Here is a 19,501-nt window from a genome sequence, read left to right on the forward strand (position 1 = left end):
TTTAACAGATGGGGAAATTGAGGCACGTGGTGATCCTGGGTCGTATTTGGACTGCCTTTGCTGAGCTGGAGACAGAGCAGCCAAAAAAGAAGCAGCCAAAGCAGACTGCCTGTTATCCATGGCTGCCCCAAACCAGCCGTGAAGGAGGAGGGGGAGGAGGAGAAGGAGGAGGAGGATGAAACCAGAACTCTCAGCAGCTCCAGTTTGGTGCCCACCTGCTCCAATTCCTTCAAGCACGTGGAAAGCTGGGGCTGCCCACCTTCAGGAGCTGCTGCACTGAACCTTCCTCCATACTCTTCAAGGTGATCTGACCAAAGTCACACAGAGTCTCTCAGGCAAAGCTCAGTGCCAAGAATCATCTTCCTTGGCCCCAAGGCCAAAAGCCAGGCTGGCTCCACGGTGTAAGAGATGAGGCTCAGAGTTCCCTTGCTGCAAAGGTCTATGTGTTTGAGGGTTAAATGTCCCAGGTTTATGTGTTTGAGGGTTAAATGTCCCAGGATAACTCTGTCTTGGCCCAAGGGCTGATCACCACCTTGGTGGCCATGTTTTTGTCTGTTCCCATTGATGGCAATAGACTCTGCCAACTTCCCAAGGACAAAGTGTCCAGCCTGGATGTGGGTGGGATTTACCTGCTCAGGGCATCTCTGTGGGATAAATGTCCTCCAGGAGGTCAAGAACCTCGTGTGCTCTGGACCACTGTAGGGAAAAGCTGCAGAGTTTGATCCCACAGCCTCCAAGACACTGCATGTGGGAATGTCTGCTGACAGTGAGCAAGTGGGTCAGTGCATGGCCTCAAGTGTCCCATGTGACATTTGTCACAAAGTTGAGCATGGGACAGACAAATAGCCAGGGCAGGTTGCTGGTTTCTTGTTAGGACTTCAGTATCCCAGCTCCATTGCTGCAATGAATCCATAATTAATCCACGGGACTTCAGTATCCCATTGCTGTAATTAATCCATAATATTGGGGGAAAAGTCCCCCATTGCACAGGTTTTCCCACAGAGGGAGATGTGAATTTCATTTCTACTCCTTGCACTAATTTCTGGGGAGGTGGCTGTGGGAAAGGATCTTCATCCATTTGCTCTCCAACACCTGGCTTCTCTATTTCAAATCAAAGGTGCTCAGAGCACATCCTGCCTCTTACTACAACTATTCGCTGTGCTTACCAGGCTGGGGCTGTGATTTACCTGAGACCCCTAAATTTCCAGACAAGTGCCCAATAAATTGTAATAAATTGTAATAAAACTTCTCACTGTTGCAGGAAAATGGGGGGAACACAGAAAGAATCCTTACAGGTTTGCAAAAAAGACATAAAGGGGAGGAAAACACAGCTTATTTCATTTTTATCTCCCATTCCCCTCCTTGCTGCAAGGAAAGGCAATTTTCACTAGCACAGTGTTGTCATTTTGCCGAAGAAAAATTCACAGTTTTGGCCAGAGAGGAGTATTTTCTTTTATTTTTTTTTTCACTCTGTTGGTGTCAGAGAGCTGTTGCTTTTCTGGCAGTGGCAGTAGCTCTGTGCCTTGGAAGGCAGCCGGGCTCCTACCTCGATGCTCTCTGGCTCTGCCATCCCACATTGTGCCTCCTCCCTGGGCTCAGCGTGGCCTTCACCTCACAGAGCAGCTGCCTTTGGCCAGGGCAGCACTGCAGTGATGAACATTTCAGAGAATCAGCCCAAGCTGGGTAATTCTGGCATCAAAATACAGCAAAGTATCACAGAATTACTGTGCTGGTGTGAGGGGGAAGAGTTAAACACAGAATTTTTCATTTAAAGTGTTCAGCGAAATGCAAGGTCCTAAATGAGTAAACCAGGCATGAGATTGGTAATTCATACCAGAGAGAGAACCAGTGCCTGCTCTGCCCACATGAGCCCTGTGAGGAAACATGAGTGATCCCCCAAAAAAACAAAACTTGCTGCAGTTGCCCCATATAAACACCCACAGAGGAAGAGGTGTACCCACATCCTTGAAATCTCCTCTTTCTGACCCCTCTCAAGAGCTTTATGCTGATTTTTGTCTCATGTTTCTTGTTACAAGGGAGTAGCTCAGCACTGACAAGCATCATCATCCTCACAGCCTTCCTGGGCTTCTCCCTCTCCTGGTGGACAGTTTAAATTTAGTTTACTCCTATTTTTCTCCTCCATTATAAACTCTGGGAGCCACTGGGAAGAAAGTACCCGGGTTAAAGGCTACAGGCTGAGTTCTTCCATTCTCCATTGACTACAAAGACACAATTTTCTCCTTTTCCTCTTCTTCCTGGTCTCATTCCCTGCTCTCAGGCACAGGAAAATTAGCACAGCTCTGAGACACCCACCCTGATCCCCTTGCCAGCTGAGCTGTTTCACCCTGTCCTCCTCACAACCCGTGCTGGGAAGCCCAGAAAGCACAAGGGAGGGATAATTACCAGTCCCAGCACTGCGATGATAATTAATGCCCTGCTAAAAGGAGCACTTGTCAGGTCAGGGAGCAGAGGGAGAGGTGGGAAAACAAACAGGTAAAAATCAAACCTGGGCAAAGGTTTGCTCTGAGGAAGGGGCTGGGGACAAGGGGCAGGAGGAGCTGTGGGTGCAGAGGTCCAGAGTGATGGGGATGGTGCCTGCAGAGCAAGGTCGGTGTTTCACCCATCAGTGACTGTCAGGGAGATTTCCCATGTCACATCCCATCCTCCCTTCATCACTCATGGGCTGAGAGCCAGGAAAACCCTGCAGCCAGCAGTACTCCAAGCCATCCTGGAGCACAGCATCCTCACCCCTCCTGGGAGGTGAGGAGGCTTGGGAGAAGATTCCACCAGATTTTGCTGCTTCAGTCCCACAGGGAGGCTGAGCCTCCGGTCTTGGGGCTCCCTGCCAGCTCCTGGTGCAGTTCTCTGAATTTAAGACTGACTTCACCATTTGGGGATGTCAGAGTCCACCTTTTAATTGAGGTTGTAGAAGGAAATATCAAAGAAGTATAAATAACTCCGTGGAAGCAATGGGAGATCTTGAAACCTAAACTTCATAAATCTAAACTCAATAAATCTAACCAAAGAGAAACGTAAGAAAAAGGAGGATGCAAGCCAGAGAAATGTGAGCTTGGAGGTCTCCTGCAGGAGAGGCTTCTGGACAGCTTTGGGCAAACATGTTTGTTCTTTTTTGCCTTGGTCCCATCACCTGAATAATCAGTAAAATTCCTCTGTAGAAGCAGTGTTTTGGCCCTCTTGCAACAACGGAGTTAAAGCAAAAGACAACCCAGAGCCATGGCAAGGGGTGAGAGAAACAGAGAAGCACTGGCAAGGGAGAACAATATGTTTTCAGACAAGATTTTAAAGGAAATGTTATGTTAATACGAGTTTGGCGTCACACTGTCATAACACCATCAAAATGACATGCTGCCACCACTAATACGACTGTTTGGGGAATATGAAACATGAACAAAAAAGCAATTTGCTCAGAAACAAACTGGGATGAGTCTATACTGTAAGAAAACAGAGAAATGCTGCAATCCAAGGGAGGACCAGACAAATGCTCTGTGATTTCTGGTAACTGTGGCACAGGCAGGGACAGAATCTCTGAACAGAGCTTGCACCTTGTTTTCCACGGCTTCTCAGCCTTTGCTGGGATAATCTGCTCATAAGAGAGAAACAGTTTAAGGACAGCTGTTCTGGCATTAATTAAAGTGCCCTACAGTTCTTTCCTAATAAAATCACTTCTCTTCTAAGGTCTTCTTGCCCAATTTGTTTTAATACGCGTCCCTAATTAAGTCCAGTGAGAGGAATTCACTACTTCAAATGAGTTAAAAACGGATGTTCTCAAGGCACCTGCATCTGAAGAAACTTATTTTTGAAGTCCATGAATTAAATTAAGAGGGGACATTTTCAAGCTGATCACTCTCTTTTGATTAGCACAAACGAGCTGCTCCACCAGCGCTGTGTTAAAAATTGTCTCACTTGCTTTTCCGGCTAATTTGGAAAGAGTTCAGCTGTTAGGGTGCTAAATAGTCACATTAAACACTACAGAGCTGCAGTGCGTTTAGGCTGAGTCCTCTAAAAAGGAGATTGAGCATCCCATCAGCTGAGGATGCCCCTCTCCACGGATAGCTATGGAAACACTCTGCCCAACAGCGCTGACACTGACTTGTTGACCAACAAAACGCTGGCACAAGCCCCGTGTGTCAGCCATGGCAACCGGGCTGGGAGCGTGGCAATGGCAGCTGCTATGCACAGAACAGCGCTCTTAAAAATATCACGGCTGAAACCCATTAAAGAAAACAAAAATAGAAAATACGCAAGAAACCGAGGCTGTGTGCGAACAGACACGGGGAAGGATGCTCGGTACATTTATAGCTGCAGCCTGCCCCAAATTTTCCTGGACTTTTAACCCAATGCTTCTTCACTATGAGCAACCCAAATGTTATTTTTTTAAATCATTAAATGTCAAACTTTCTGCCATTTTTTTTCTGTTTGTTTTACTCTTGCTAATGTGATCAAATTTGAGAGCTGACCTGTATCAGACTAAAAGCAGACATTGATATCTGCTGATCTCCCAGACCTGGTTCACAGCACAGTTTTCCCTCTGTTTCATCCCTTTAACCCCAGCCAGCCCTATGGGCTGCATGGGACAGGGTGTGAAGGGAGAAGCTCATTGCCTTACTCCTCCCAACACAATGTAAATCTGATAGAAAATGGCTCAGAACCATTCTGGGGGGCATCTTTAATGATAATTTCCTATCTCTTGTCAGAGTCTGCAATAAAAGTGATCAATCAGTGAGGGGCGATGTGCTGGGACAGAGCTCTTTGAAAGCAACCCCACCTCCAGCTGAGCCTCAGGAGAGCCAAATCCATTCCTGGTGTCAGCCCAGCCAAGCACACAGCTCTGCAGGGAAGGTTTGGGCTCTGCTGTCTCCTTACGTCAGGCCCCTGCTCCAGGAGCTGGAGAGATTGCAACCAAGAATTTACCCACGGAAGAATGAAAAACTACCCTGTTCCATCTCTCCCTTCCCACCTGCTAGGCTTTCTCTCTTAAAACCTGAAAAATAAGGCAGAAAGATTGGCTCTGAGAGCTTTGACCCATGAGCTGGTTTTCTCATAATTCTAAAAGCTGAGCATTCCAAAAAAAAAAAAAAAGAAAGAAAGAAAGAAACCAGCCCAGCCTTTGCCATCCGGGATGAATTCCCCGTGTTCCAGCAGATCTGCACAGTGGCAGGCTGGTTCCTGCTGGAGCTGGGTGTTTGCCATGCTTTCCTAGAAAAGCTCTCTGCCACTCTCCCTGCAACATTAATTCTGAACAACAGAGATGGAATGAAATGTAGGTCTGAAAGCAAGCCACGAGGTAGGGAGCAATATTTAGCTTTCCTCTCCCAGAGGTCTCACCTGTATTGGCAGTGGTTTAAAGATGTTAGTGTGGGATTAAGGGGCTAAATCAGACATTTTATTAGTTACAGGAGCCCATTTTCCTTGTTAAATAATTGAATGCATGTGCTTAAGGCAAAGGTCTAGGCTGGCTGGTGACTCCAGGCCAAGCTCTCACAGAGGATCAGCTGGAGTTGGCAGCACCAGTCTCTCTGTGAAGATATCTGCATTTCCTTTTATCTGGAGTAGACACTGAGTGTTGCTGTGAGCATCAATTCCTGGAACATTTCTGACAAGGATTTACATGAGGAGATACAAAGGTTCAAAATTCCTTTAAAGGAAATAATGTTTCTTCTACATATGAGCTAAACAAGAGCTGAAGTTGTAGCTTCATAAGGGTTTTTTGGTTTTTTTTCAGAATCTTTGCCCAGGATGAGAATTCAAAGACCTGATTAGGTTCAGGTTTTTATGAGGCATTGGCCTGTCCAGGAAAAGAAAAAGCTAAAAATTTGCAGCAAAACTGTTTTTATTAATTTTTCAGCTATTCTGCAGATTTAATAAATTAAAATACCTCTGCAAATACTTTGAAGCTTTTTCGTCCCTGGTAGCATTTGGTACCTTATCATTTCTAACTGTGCTACAGAGAAAAACACATTATTATGGATTTTGTAGTAGATCCTCCAATTTATCAACCTAAAAAGATTTCCAAGCAATAGAGGCTCTCTGTGTAAGTTAATATGTCACAGGCCATCTATCACCCAGGGTCTGCTGAGTCTGCATTCCTAATCAGTGACTTGACACCTTGAGTTAGTGAACACTTAAAGGTTATATCCATGCCAAGTGATGTGACCAAAGCATTTCAGCCTCCAGCAGGGGACACTGGGCACCTTCATCCTTCTGTGTGTGCATCACAACTCCCTCACCTGAGCAAGCCCCACTCTCCACACGAGGGGACACTGAAATACCCCAGGACTCAATGGAGGTGGGAAAGCCTCCAATTTCCAGGGGACATAATTCCACTCTGCCTCCTTGCCCTCTCCCTGGGGCCGGGGTGGTGATGCCTGTCCTTACAGGCATCCATCACGTCCCACCCGGTGGTGCTGTGCTGGCTTCCTGACCATCTGCCACGCTCTGGGTGAATGATGACAGCAGATATGGGGTGCTGTGGGCTGTGAGAGGCTTCATATCACTAAATAAATGTAATGAATATAAATTATTTCATTCCCCCACCTCCGCCCCCCACTCTGCTAGATGCATTTCTGCACTTTGGTCACTCTGTATAATCCACACGAGCTCCACGTGCCACAGAGTGGATCTGGGAGATCTGTGAGGTCAGAGCTCCAGGGGAGAGAGACCTTGGCACCACACAGGCATAGATAGGAGCTGGAAATGTCATATATCCCACTGCATGCATGGCCTGAAAGTTACAGGGGATGCAGCTTCCATTCCATTCCATTCCATTCCATTCCATTCCATTCCATTCCATTCCATTCCATCCCATCCCATCCCATCCCAACCACCACCTGAGCACCTCAGAGCACGTGAGCTCACGCTGCTGGTACGTGTCCTGCAGACCTGGAAATGTGAGAGCAGGGCAAGTGTCTGCAGACACAGGGCAGACTCTGGGGAGGGTCAGGGCTGCAGGCGGGCAGGCGCTGCCTCCGCCTCGGCGGAGGAGACAAGTCTTTCAGCCCGTGACAGATTTACTCCTGTGACCCAGCGAGCAGAGGTCAGAAGGCCCTGACAGCAAACAAACGAGAAATGGCATCTTTCAGAAATTCCTGCAGTAGTTTCTCTCCCCTCTGCCCGCTGCATTTCTCCCACCACGCATATCCATGGGGGACAGGCCAAGCAGAGAGACCCATTCCAGCCTGGCTGCCAACCAGGAAGTCTCCTCAGGGCTTTTCAGTGCCTGCTCTTGGTCATATCCTCCCTGCTACAGCCTGAAGTGCTCCTCAAAATTTACACACTGTTGGGGCAATGAATTTTAGAACCACCTGCTAGCATCCTCCATTGCTCCTGCTTTGGCTCCTCACAGCTCCTGCAGCCTCCATGCCTGTGTCTGAAATGAACAAATCCGTTTAGAAAAACTTTGTCCAGAAGCAGAGACTTGGTGAAACTTTGCATGCTCTTGTTCATCTCCCTCTGTCAAAGTCCCTGTCCCTTGAGGCCACTAATCTCAGCGAGTTGTTACACGTCCTTGTCCCAAAGTTTGGTTTGGGAGCCCTTAGCATGAGACAGCATGTGCTCAAATCCTTACCACAGGGAAAGGAATGAATCCTTTTCCCCCCAACCTTTCCCATTTGCTGTCTCAAGTGTCACCAGTTACAAGGGGTGAACACATTTAAGTAATTTATTTTATCCACTTATGACAAAGACGGTAAATCGTCAGTCAGAAAACATGGAAAGAGATGAATTAACTGAGCAAGTTTTCTTCACTGCTTAATTGTTCCAGAGAGGCAGAGTTCTGGGGAGGATGATGAATCATTGTTTAGGAAATATTTCTTCCAAGAAGACAATTTGAAAAAATACATTTATAATTTATTGCAACCTCTAGCTTTGTCAGGGAACAGCAGCCAAAGGCAGAAAGTTCCTCCCTCCCCCGTTCTCCTTCCCTCAGTTCATTATCACTATAATCTTATCTCCCGTACCCTCTCCTCACCCTTTGAATATTACATCTCCTCCCGCTTGTGTGCGGAGGTGTAGCCGTGTGCAGGGAGGGGGTGGGAGACTGGGAAAAATCGTCACATATTTCAGGCTGGCTCTATTTAAATGAGTTTGGGATTGTGCTTCTCTGGAGCAGATGGCCCTGGAGATAATGATGCCTGAGCAGCGGAGGCTGGAGCCCCTCTCTCCTGTTGCCATGGTAGGCCACGGGGCTGAAATGGATTCTGCTTATTAAATTTGCGAGCTCTTGTGTACTCAGGATGAATGGCGTTCAGTCATAAAGAGGCCCATCCTCCTAATGTGGCTGGATAGTTTTATCTTGGAAAGCCAGGCACTCTAGCCCCGCCAGACGAGGGGCTCATTAACCTATTAACAGCGGCCGTGGCTGGAGGAGCTCAGCCCACAGGGGCTCCGAGAGGGCTTTTCCAGGAACGTGCCCAACGCCGGCGTCCTCGTGGCGTCAATCCCAGCTGAGGGCACCCAACATCACCTCAGAAATGGGAGAGTTTCACTCAGCGTGGTTTCCAGAGGGGTTTGTGTGGGATCAAACACCACACAGCCCATCAGAGCTGCTGTTGGCTCCTGTAGGAATACCAGCGAGAGGTTGGGATTGTCCAGGCCAGAAAAGCTTGCACAGGGTCACTGCTCCCTGCTCTGCTTTTTTATTTTACACAGAAATACTGTCAGAATCTGTGCTATTGATGATTCCGAGATTGTAGAAAGTCTCTGTCTTTCAGCCCCGCTGCCAAAGAAGAAGTTGTAATTAATCTGTGCTGGTTTCCAGGTTGTTTATTCTGTTTATCTCTCACATGTTCTGCTGCCCTGCCCAGCTCTGTCCTGCAGGGCAGCGTGTGGGGCTCTGCCCTCAGTGGGATGTTACAAACATTAAATACCAGAAACTCCCTGGGCTGGATTTACAATAACGTGCCAATATCTGTCACCTACGTTGGACAGTGTGTCCCCAGCCTGAACCAACAGAAAAATGCCAACACCACAGTGAGACATGGAGGGCATGAAGAAGGAAAAAAAGGACAAGGCACACCCAATTTCCTCCATCTTGTGCCCTTTGAACCCCTAATCTAGAATCCTAAAATTTTACTTTTGCACCCGTGCCACACCTAATTATTACTTCTATCAAACACTCAGAGCTGGTAATTCATCCTGTAAGATTGCAAACTCTTTTCCATGGACAGAGATCACAGACAGTGTCTCTGGGGGCTCTGTCCAGGGGGGTTCCTGACCCCTGCCAGGGTCCCAGACCTGCCAGGGCAGCCAGAGGGAAGACCTGGATTCCCACATAATACGTGCAATGCTCCTTGGAGCCACAGCAAGAACTTGGTAGGACAGAGATCACACTTTGTGATAGAAACTGAAGGAGAAAATGGAAAGATGTGAGATTTAGAGGACAAATTTCTTAAAAAAAGAAAAAGAAAAAAAAGATAAAGAAACAGAAAAATCAAAGAAAGGATTGATGCTTTCTTCTCTGACTTTCCTGTAGGACCAGCCTTGGCTAATGCTCAAAGTGATAATGCTCCTCTGAGAGCCTCAAAACACTGCAGATTAAATAGAGCAAGCTGAAAGGCTTTACCTGAAAACATTCTTTCTTTCTACAGAAAACTCTGGGTTTGATTCAAGTAAATATTTATATGTCTGTTCCAGCCATGACAGCCAAACCTGGCTATTTCCAGAGCACTGGAAACAGGTATTTCCTTCCAGTAGCCCTTCCACAGTCCTTTCACCTAGGTTTACTTCAGATCACATGGTGAGACTGAAAGAATTACAACTTTTTTTTTTTTTTTTTTAATCATGTAAAAGCAAGTTTAGTTGTGATTTGAAGTGTAGTGTCACTGGGATTTTGTTTTCCACTGCACTCTTTATGTAGAGCCATGCCAATGGTTTGGAAGAACAGAAATTTGATATGCAGTAAGACAACGTCTGTTACATTATAATGTTGTTAACTTTGATTAACCAGAGGTTGGTAAAATAGCAATGCACTATATTTAGTTTCAGGGCACATTTTTTTACATGTTATTATGCAAATTTTCACATGAGCTTTATTTCAAATGCAACCCATCTCTGTTTTCTTCCCCTGCAATCCTGCATGGCCAACAAGAGCCACCTGCCTGTGCTGTGCTGGGTGGTTTCCTTGCTCTGGAAACATCCACCAGATGTGATATGAAATAATCACATCAAAGATTGTCAGCACTGGGCTTTTTTCCCCAGGACTAACACTGAGGTGAGGACTGTCTGCTTTGGTGCAGGTGTTCCCACTCCAAGAGAAGGGGTCGGAGACCGAACACTGTCATACTTACCAACATGATTGGTTAGGGGTTTTTTGTGAGTGTAGAAGTAAAAGTTGTATTTGAAAAAGTATTTATAAAGATGTTAATATTTTTAAAATTTTTAAAGAAGGGTATTTGGTAATATTTGTTTGTTACAGTTGCAAACTTGGTAATTTTTGAGGATTGATAATGATAATGATAAGATAATTCTCTGACATAGTGATGGGCTTGGTGTGGAGCTGTGAAGCTGCTGGGAGATTTTCTAAGGGAAACATTTTCCCTCCCAGAACTGGATAATGTAGGTTGGAAAGGGAAGAATTCATGGAACAGAAATTGGTATTGTAGCTCTTGTTCCTCAAAAGGTAAGCAGGCAGCTTGCCCTCTTTGAATCTAAGAGAAACTTGGCAGGTAACTCGAGAGTCACACAGAAGGGGCTGGAAATGGTTCAAAAAATCCTCCTCAGCTTCCAAATCCCTCATCCCTACTGTGTAAAAGTGTCATTGCACATGGCTGGGGCAAATAATCACCCACAGTGTGGGAAGATCATTGTGGCCTCTGTAAATGAAGCACAGCAGTCAAACCCAGCCAAATTTCTTGGCATTCAATTCTCCTACTTTCGGGACAGATCTTGAGGTTAATTCTCCTAATGAAATAGAAGCAAAAGGGATGTTCACAAGAGTTGTGCTTGCTTGGAAAAGCCAGCTGAGCATTTAGCTCTAACACTCCATTTCTGGGAGTGCTGAGGATCTGCATCCTGCAGCTGACTTTGAACATCGTGTCTCATCCAGGGACCCTGGACACTCCACCGTCAGCTGCTGGGTAGAGCAGATTCTGCAGCATGTGCATCATCAAGCTGAGATGATATGAAATCCAACCCTCACTCGACAGCAGCTTTTTAGAAAGCTCTGCAGATCAGAGGAGCAGAAACCTGCCCGGATTTCCACGGAGCTCGCAAAACAACCTCAGTAACACCGAGCAGAGGCAATTCAGGTTTTAACAGGCTGCCTGGAAGTGCTGCTAAGGTGTTTATGTATTTATTCCTGTCCAGCAGTGTCTCCCAGCAGGTCTCCTGGCCTGGGCTGGCCACCAGAGCCAGGGCTGGGCTGGGGGCCAGGTTCATGGATGGATTGGGTGTCCGCATGCGTAAGCCTGCCCTGGTGCCCGGTAGGTGCAGCCTGCAGGACTTATCCAGGGTCACCTTGAGTGGCTGTGTGTGAGCAGAGGCTGCAGCCAGGTCCCTGCATGCCAGGTCCCTGCTCCCAGCCCTGACCCACGGCCCTCTTTGTTCTGAAATCCCCTCCAACAGCGAGGGTGGATGGAGAACAGGACGAGCAAAACGCTCCTGGGGCAGCTGCCTACGAGTGCAGACCATAGAAAAGGGATTAGCTCTGTCTTCAAAATGCAAATCCCCTCGACACACGCCAAGCTCACGGCACTCCTGGAGCCGTTTGCCCAGTCCTGACTTACAGTTTTTACACAGACACGAGCTTGCCAACTTAATGCTGGGGGTTCGGACACCGGTGAATTAAAACGGAGCCTACAAATGAAAAGCTGATTAGCAGATATTAGAAGGATATTGAGATGGAGGGGCCACAGCAGTGGGGAAAGGCTCCTGGCCCTCACTTTGGTTTGTAGCAGAACCTCCTTCCTGACTTCTGCAGCTCCTTTGCCATGTCTTAATCCCCTTGCACAGGGATTAAATGACCCCAGAGGAAAGAGGAGTTTCTATTGACTCTCCATGTCAAAATCCAGCCCTCAAATTATGCAGAACAAGAAGAAATGAGCCCCAGCAGGCTCCTTGCTCCCCTGTCACCACCTTTGGCAAGGTGACAGGAACCAAGTGATCTTTAAGGCCCCTTGCAACCCAAACTATTCTGTGATTCTATAACAAGGTGACTGTGCAGCAAAGCAGTTCTCTATTGCCATTGGGGAAAATTCCCAAGCATTTATGCAGAACTGAGACTGACAGGATTTCAGGTGTGCTGGACATGCAGCAGCTGTCAAGCAGAGCACCTGGAATGTTTGCTCAAGCAGTCAGAAATGCTGCATTTTAGCCCCAGCCTTCATATTCCTATCCTGCAACCAGCATTTACCCTCATTTCCCTAAACTGGGCACTCATTAAACCGGGACATTTCCAAACCATTGTTTCTCAGGACCTCGCTACCCCAAACAGACTAAGCTGCAGCAAAGGATGGTCTTGGCCCAAGCTGGCAGGATCAGGGTGGTCACTAAAGAGCCCCCCAAAAGCCACAGCAGTCCCAGCAGTGAACACAAAGACAAACAAGAGGAAAAAAAAATCCCTTTTTCTGCTCCAACAGAACTTCAAATGGACCAAAAATACAACTGTGGGCTTTGGGAAGGGAAAGACTTGGTGATTTCTCACCAGCATTATTTATTCCAGTTCTGCCTCCATCACATCTTGATGAAACACTGCTCAGGAGAGGCTGCCCCAGGCTGGGCACAGGAATCCCCATCCACGTGGGCTGGCACCAGTGCAGGATCAGCAGGAAGAAGCAGGAGATGCTGAAAGAGGTGATCAAAGATCCCTGTGATTATCCTGACAGTCAGTTTTACGCCTTAGGATTTTTGCAGAAAACAGGGAAAAGCCACTTTAGAAGTGCTGGCAAAGGCAAGTTGAAAACACGGGATGAGGATTGGTCTTCTCCTTTCATTACCAAACAGCAAACTTGCAACCTGAGATTTTCTTGCTTGTGAATGCTTCTTGTGTCTTCTCAAACTGGGACATACCCACAAGCAATTTTATAAATTGAAGACAAACACTTCAGTCATGAAGCCAGCTTAACTTCACAGGCAAAACAAGAACAGCATTAACCCAGCATTCTTGAAGTAACATTTTAGATTTTCTGTTAAAAAATAAATTACTGACTGCGGGAGGAAGAAAGGAATCATTTTGCTGTGATAATTGCAAAGCACACAAAAAAGGTAATTTTTTGCCTGACTTACATTCAGAAATGTCTCAGCTTTTACCAAACAGTCTTGGTTACCAACAGAAAGAAAGCACTGAAATATGCAAATATTTAAAAACTAGCAAGCAAATCCCTGGAGAAGAAGGAACAAAAAAGAAGTGGGGGAAGGGGTGCCAGTGAATATAGAGATGTCACAGGCTGGGAGCTGCTTTTCCAAATCCTCTTGGAAGTTCTCACCAGGGACAGCCCAGGAAAGCAATGGCATGAGGACATCCTCGAGGTCCAGCCCTCAAGCACACTTGACCCTGAAAAGCAAACTGTGTCTGTGCAGGCTGTGATGCTTGCAGCAGCCTCACACACACTCAGAGCAGGATATTTCAATGTTCTTTAGGCTCCCTTAGTGGCACTACAAAGCAGGGACAGCTCTTTCCCAGCCTGGATGAAGACCAGATATTCCAGCTCGTTTTTACACTCGTCAGATATCGAAGGTTATGTTGCAAATCATGAGACCCAGAGGCCTTTATTCCAGACCTGTATTCCAGACCTGTATTCCAGACCTGTATTCCAGATCTTTCACCCCAGTAACTTTGCTTACCCTTGGTGAGAGGGTTTTTGTGAAGTGACTGGTCACCCTCAGCCCAAGGAAGGACCATCTGTGATGTGGCCTTGCTCAGGGTAAGCAGTTGGGTGTTTTTTTCCCCACTTTCATTGCAATTGCCAGTCATTTCAATAAACATGTGCTGCCAGTTACACCAAATTGCTCCCATTGCTATCATGCTTTATTGGCACTTAAGGTTTTAATCTGTTGGGTAGTGATTTGCACTGGAAACGGGTATAAAATGGGACATGTTTGGGCTTAAAAAGTAGCATGCCTGGGCAGGCTGCAAGTTCAAAAGAGGCAGAAGGAAAGATTCCTTTGTGAATTATTTGAAAAGCTGGGACAGAAGCTCCTTGCTTGAGAATCTGGAATGCAACTACAGAAATCCACAGAAGAAAATACCCCTCCAAACCAACTTCAAGCCTAATGCGGGATTTTCTGGAGACCCAAATCACCAAGTTTGGGTGGAATTTCCCAGGGCTGTTCTGAGCTGCACAGCTGGTCCCTACAGGGAGCAGTTAGAGGCTCTGCAAAGCCGGGCGCATCCCTCGCTCCCTGCCCTGGACCTTGAGCTGTCCCTCGGGGCCGGTGACACCGAGGCTGTCCCTCGGTGACACCAGGACTGTCCCTTGTGCCAGTGACACCGGGGCTGTCCCTTGGTGACACCAGGGCTGTCCCCTGGTGCTGGTGACCCTGGGGCTGTCCCTCGGTGCCGGTGACACCAGGGCTGTTCCTTGTGCCGGTGACACCTTGAGAAGTCCCCTGGTGCCGGTGACACTGGGGCTGTCCCTCGGTGCCACCGGGGCTGTCCCTGGTGCCAGTGACACCTTGAGCAGTCCCTTGTGCCGGTGACCCCGGGGCTGTCCCTGGTGCCGGTGACACCTTGAGCAGTCCCTTGTACCGGTGACACCGGGGCTGTCCCTCGGTGCCGGTGACCCTGGGGCTGTCCCTTGTGCCGGTGACACCTTGAGCAGTCCCCTGGTGCCTGTGACACCTTGAGCAGTCCCCTGGTGCCTGTGACACTGGCGCTGTCCCTCGGTGCCACCAGGGCTGTCCCTGGTGCCGGTGACACCGGGGCTGTTCCTTGTGCCGGTGACACCTTGAGCAGTCCCCTGGTGCCGGTGACACCTTGAGCAGTCCCTGGTGCCGGTGACACCGGGGCTGTCCCTGGTGCCGGTGACACCTTGAGCAGTCCCCTGGTGCTGGTGACACCGGGGCTGTCCCTTGTGCCAGTGACACCTTGAGCAGTCCCTTGTACCGGTGACACCGGGGCTGTCCCTCGGTGCCAGTGACACCGGGGCTGTCCCTGGTGCCGGTGACACGGGCTGTCCCTCGGTGCCGGTGACACGGGGCTGTCCCTTGTGCCGGTGACACCTTGAGCATTCCCTTGTACCGGTGACCCCGGGGCTGTCCTTGGTGCCGGTGACCCTGGGGCTGTCCCTGGTGCCGGTGACACGGGGCTGTCCCTTGTGCCGGTGACACCTTGAGCATTCCCTTGTACCGGTGACCCCGGGGCTGTCCTTGGTGCCGGTGACACGGGGCTGTCCCTCGGTGCCACCGGGGCTGTCCCTGGTGCCGGTGACACGGGGCTGTCCCTCGGTGCCACCGGGGCTGTCCTTGGTGCCGGTGACACGGGGCTGTCCCTCGGTGCCACCGGGGAGCCCGGCCGCGGTAGGTGGGTGGCAGAGGCGGCCCGTGCGCGCCCCAGTCGCTGGGGACATTTTCTTCCCTGCGCGCTGACACGGCTCCGCTTTTGTTTCCTGAGTAAATAGAAAAGCCACGGTGGCAGGAAGGAGAAAGGCAAGGCAGGGCTCGGCAAGCAGCGCCTGTTTACAATGACAAAGGGCTCTGCCACACTTAGGGGAGGAAATTTTCCTTCCAGACTTCAGGGCTCATTAAGTGAGTGGGCATAGCTAATAGGCTTTGTGTGCGAACGGCCCCAGCCTTGCAAGGTCCAGCTGTCACTGGGGCGAATGTCAAAAATAACAGCGGGCTCAGCCATTCTCCACCCCGCTCGGGCTTTAAAATTTATCTTTAAAAGGGGGAGGAGCTGGCAATGAAAAGTAGCAAGCAATTAATGGGAGACAAAAGCAAATGGACCCGCCGGGGCTGATTGAGGGAGGGGGGAAAGTCCCCCGGAGCTGGGCTGGAGGGTTGGTGGGGAAGGAATAGAAAAGCCGAAGAGCCCTCCTGTCAAGAAGAAACTCTCGTTGCGGTGATAAAGGCACGGGGCAGGGCTGGGAGGATGCTCAGGAATTGAGGGTCCCGGCGGTTCCTCTCCCGCCTGGGCAGATGCAGCCGTGTCCCTGCCACGCGTCTTCGCTCCCCGACATCTCCCTCGCAGATGGTGACTCCGAAACAGCGAGCACATGTCTTCCCTCGGATAATCCCGGGGTCAGGCTCCTCCGAAGTTTAGTCTCTCACTGCCAGCAGAAAGCTGGCAAAATTATGCAGAAATAAATATGCTTCCATGTTTAACTTTTCTCTTTCACCCCATCCAATCTCAGCCTGCCCTGAGATAATATTTGCATGCGTTTGGTTTATCCCCCTGTCAGCTCCGTCTGGAGGGAGACACGCAAATGGCTCGTTTGAGGGTATTTGTGATTCATGTGATGCATCCATGGAAAAAAAAAAAGGATTTAAAATCTCCAGAACTTTTAATAGCTCACAGAGTCTTGGCACCCACAGTCCCACAGAACGTGCCTACTGTATTTTTAGCTAACCTCGAGCTGACTTTGATTTCAGGCAGCAGCATCTCACACTCCAGAGCTTTTCTTTGTTTTAAAGAATGTACCTTTTCTGCAAACCAAGACACCTGCGTTTTTAAAACACAAGGGTACGCCCCTTCACTTTTCCTGCTGAAAACTTTTTTTTCTATGAACCTTGCAGCTATTGGGTCCCTGCAACAAGGCAAGATTGTGCTTGATCAGCCTGAACTCATGGCATTTACCCAGAGCTTCTGGGTAGAAGACATGAGCTGTGAGCAGTGGGTTCTGTATGCCAGACAATCTAGGGTCAAACCATGGCTTTCAGACCAAGAAGTTCTATAGTTGTGAAATTCCTCTTAATCCCATGTCTGAAAAATGGGCTTCCTGAAACAAAGGTGCTTGCAAGCATTAGTCGCGGCACAAGGGTTTAACCAAATGGTTTAACATCATTTTTGGCAATGGGAAGTTCAACCCACAGCACTCCCAGCACTGCAGAAGCACAGGTTGGGCCTTCCCCACCTCCAAGGCCAGGCAGAGCTCCAGGCTGCTGGGAAGGGCTGGGATGACCTCACAGTGCTGTGAGGCCAAGGCAAAGGATGCCTGTGGAGGAAACATTCCCAGAGGAATTCAGGGCACCTACTGCAGAGCCAGACAGCCTTGCAGAGAAGATGCTGACACATCTGATTACATCCTGAACCTAAACAGCAGTAGCACATCTTTTCCAGTCCCCATTGCATTCCCTGTTATCTCACATACAGATACGCTGGGATAAAAGACAAAGCAAACTCTTAGGAAGTTTTGGGTTAGTTTGAACCTCAAAATATGGCCACAGAAGAGGTGAATCATGCCTGGAAATCCTTGAGGGTGCCAGAGAACAGCACAGAAATTTTGCCTGAATGAGTCACGCTCGGGAGAGTTTGAGCTCTCAAAAGACGCAACAATACACCTTGATGGGAAGGAAGCAGAGAGAGACAGCTACTCCAAACACATCTGCTCAGATCCAGGGTTCAGCTTGTTGCACTTGTATGGGGAAATCTGTGCAAACAAACAGTTATTGAATGGGTCAACTGAGCAGAGCGGCTGAAGCAGCGGAACAATGGGGCGGTTTATTCACTTAATGTATGCCAAGGCCATTCACCAGGCAAGCACCTCTCAAGGAGCCACGTGACAAACAGACTCAATTTGCTGTTTGCCGAGGTCATGCGTTTGGGGTGACATGGACAGTATTTGTTAATGGGAGTGACAAGGACAGCGAGGGAGTGGCCTCGTTTCCAGCACCTCCACGGCGTTGGGGTTTTGTTCTCTTTAATTGCATGTGGGGAGGAGAGGGATGTTCTGAGCTCCTCACTGAGATGTGATGCTTGTATTCTCCATTTTTTTACCTCTCTGAGACCTTTGGAAAGCTTGGGAAGCCAATGTGTGCTGCTGCACAATGCTGTGTGCCCCTCTGTCACCCGTCCCTCCATCATCAGTGTCATGTCAGGTGGGATTTGGAGTCCAGCAGCAAAGGCTACGTGAAGCCATCAGCATCTGGGGGAGAGAACACAAAAAGCAGGGAATGAATTCAGGGTTTCATTCATAGTCAGCCTCAGCCTTCTAGATGCTGCAAAACACTCAAAGATTCAGCTGTACAAACAGTGGGTTTGACAAATTCATCCTCCCCTTCTGCCCAAGGACCCTTCACAGCCACTTACAGCTTCCCTGCATTTATTTACTATTCAAACAGATTTGATGGATAACTTTTCTTTAAAGTAAAATGAGTTGATGGACCATGGCAGTCTCCAGTTGGAGTCTCTCTGCTGAGTAGAGGTGAAGGGATCAGAGGCTGCAGTTGATTCCTGCTTGTTGATGGAGGGTTTGTTCAACTCTCCTGAACTTGCAAAATCTACTGGTGGTGACCTTTGACAGAGGATGGGACTCAAAGAGCAAGGGAGGTGGGACAGGGTTTGACACAATTTGCACAGTCAGGTGGGGTTTGCTCTGGGTGAGACAGCAGAGCAGTCAGACAGCCAGTGAGCAGGATCTAAATACCTCTTTGAGGCATTACCCAGGATTTTCAGCATAAAACAACAGCAGGAGGATAGAGGAGAACAGGCTGATGGAGAAGGGAAGAGGAGGAACAAGAGAAGTGTCAGGAAAGGGAGAAAGGCTGAACAGACAGGGCAGGATGGTGCTGCACTGGGGGAACATCCTGCACCCCAGGCTTGCTGGGCTGGAGGCTGGCCCAGCCTGGCTGATGGGCCCGTCTGCCCTAAAAAGACGGAGATTTGGGGGGCACACATTGCTTGGCCTCACCTCTCTTCCCCCTCCCAAGGTCCCCTTCCCCCTCAGGCCGGGACTGACAGGATTTCCTAAGCATCTGTATGCAAATCACAGCACCGGGAGAGGCACTTTGATCCGAGCATCCCCGGCACAGCTGCTCCGCTTCCCGGGGCCGGCCGGACCCAGCGCGGGGCTGGAGCGCGGCCACAGCGACCAAAGCACGGAGCGAATTTAGGCAAAGGCTCCACAGGCTGCCCGTTCCACAGCCAGGGTCTGCCATGAAGTGTTGAAGGGTCTTGGATAGGGACAAGAAAAAATCAAGCTGCCTTTAGGATGTATCAGGGCAGGTCTTTGGGAAAGCAGGAGGTGAAGGACGATGCCTTGTTAGAAGACCAAAGCAGAGTATTTTTTGTACTGATGTGGTTCCTCTTGTCCAGCCCAGTGCCTGGCTGGGAAACAGTCTGCTCCCAGGCTGGAAGACAATTTCTTGCAGCTGAGACTTGGTGGCAGAGCTTCAGTTCCCTCCAGCCCAAGACACAAAGCACAGCCCCCCCCCCCCCCCCCAGATACGATACCTTTGGATTTCTTCAGTGTCTCAGCCAAACCACTCCTCCTTCTGCCTTCTCTCTGGATTTTTTTTTCAGTTAGAAACCCATCACATTCTGAGGGGAAAAAAGCCACAACAGTGCCTATTGTCTCAAAAACCTGTTTATTTTCAGCAAGAAGTGTTT

The 19,501-nt window shown here is 48.8% G+C and overlaps 1 long non-coding RNA gene across 1 annotated transcript; it reads right to left on the minus strand.

Moving 5' to 3' along the window:
- Positions 1-12,626: 12,626 nt before the first annotated feature.
- LOC116184367 (uncharacterized) lies at positions 12,627-19,388 on the minus strand. Its single transcript, XR_004149138.2, has 3 exons — positions 19,346-19,388; positions 17,891-18,038; positions 12,627-12,798 (listed from the first exon to the last, which is right to left on the minus strand). It is a non-coding gene; the product is annotated as an uncharacterized LOC116184367 (long non-coding RNA).
- Positions 19,389-19,501: the final 113 nt, after the last annotated feature.

The sequence above is a fragment of the Lonchura striata genome, chromosome 17 (genome assembly GCF_046129695.1).
Source record: "Lonchura striata isolate bLonStr1 chromosome 17, bLonStr1.mat, whole genome shotgun sequence".
Taxonomy (NCBI): domain Eukaryota; kingdom Metazoa; phylum Chordata; class Aves; order Passeriformes; family Estrildidae; genus Lonchura; species Lonchura striata.